The sequence below is a fragment of the Poecilia reticulata genome, linkage group LG13 (assembly GCF_000633615.1).
Source record: "Poecilia reticulata strain Guanapo linkage group LG13, Guppy_female_1.0+MT, whole genome shotgun sequence".
In the NCBI taxonomy this organism is placed as follows: domain Eukaryota; kingdom Metazoa; phylum Chordata; class Actinopteri; order Cyprinodontiformes; family Poeciliidae; genus Poecilia; species Poecilia reticulata.
In genome coordinates, this window is record NC_024343.1 from 6,732,480 (window position 1) to 6,733,367 (window position 888).

Here is an 888-nt window from a genome sequence, read left to right on the forward strand (position 1 = left end):
TTTGAGTGTGATAGCTTATTGTTTTATAGTTAGTTCACATTTTCCCGGAGATTGGTTATTCATTTCAGAAATGTCAGCAACAACACAGTTGCAAAAACCCCGCTTTTTAATAACAAACCTCATAAGCAGACAGAAACCATCAAAGGATACGGAAATATCTGCTAAACATCTTAGATTTAAATGACATATCAAGACTATTAAGAGAGGAAATTTTTAAAGCTTATTAACCCTTTTTAAAACCTTTTGACTCGTTATATCCTCACTTATGCCTGGATTCAGAAAATGCTGTGAGCAAAGACGGATCACACAGAGATAACAGCGTCACAATAATCAGCATTTATTCAAGACATGCATACTATCACCAGAAAATCACATCACAAAACATCAGAGCACAAACAACACATGAATCTACCTGAGAGGAAAAAAGACAAAAGATGGAAACGACAAACAAAAAGCAAAGACGTCTTTGGAGAAATTGCAAAGAGCAAAATCTGACTTGTTACTCCTGTATTCTTGTTTTTAATTTATTTAAAAAGCGTATCTTAGCTCATCCAACCAGGAGCTGTCTCTGACCCTCTTAAAATTAGAAACTCCCTACAATTTGTTTTCAAGATCAAACATCAGTTGTCACCTTTATCTAAACCAGTGGTTCTTAACCTTTTTTGAGGTACCGAACCCACCAGTTTCATATGCGCATTCACTGAACCCTTCTGTAGTGATAAATAAAATGATTTTTTCCCCAAAAATTTCAAGACATATGGGTGGCCCAATTAGAGTCTAGTTGGGTCACCCCATGATCACTAAGTCTTCTTAAAAGGTAGAGTCACTGAGCAGTGGCGCAACTACACATTATTCAGGTGGATGCGAAAACATAGATCGCCCCCCCCC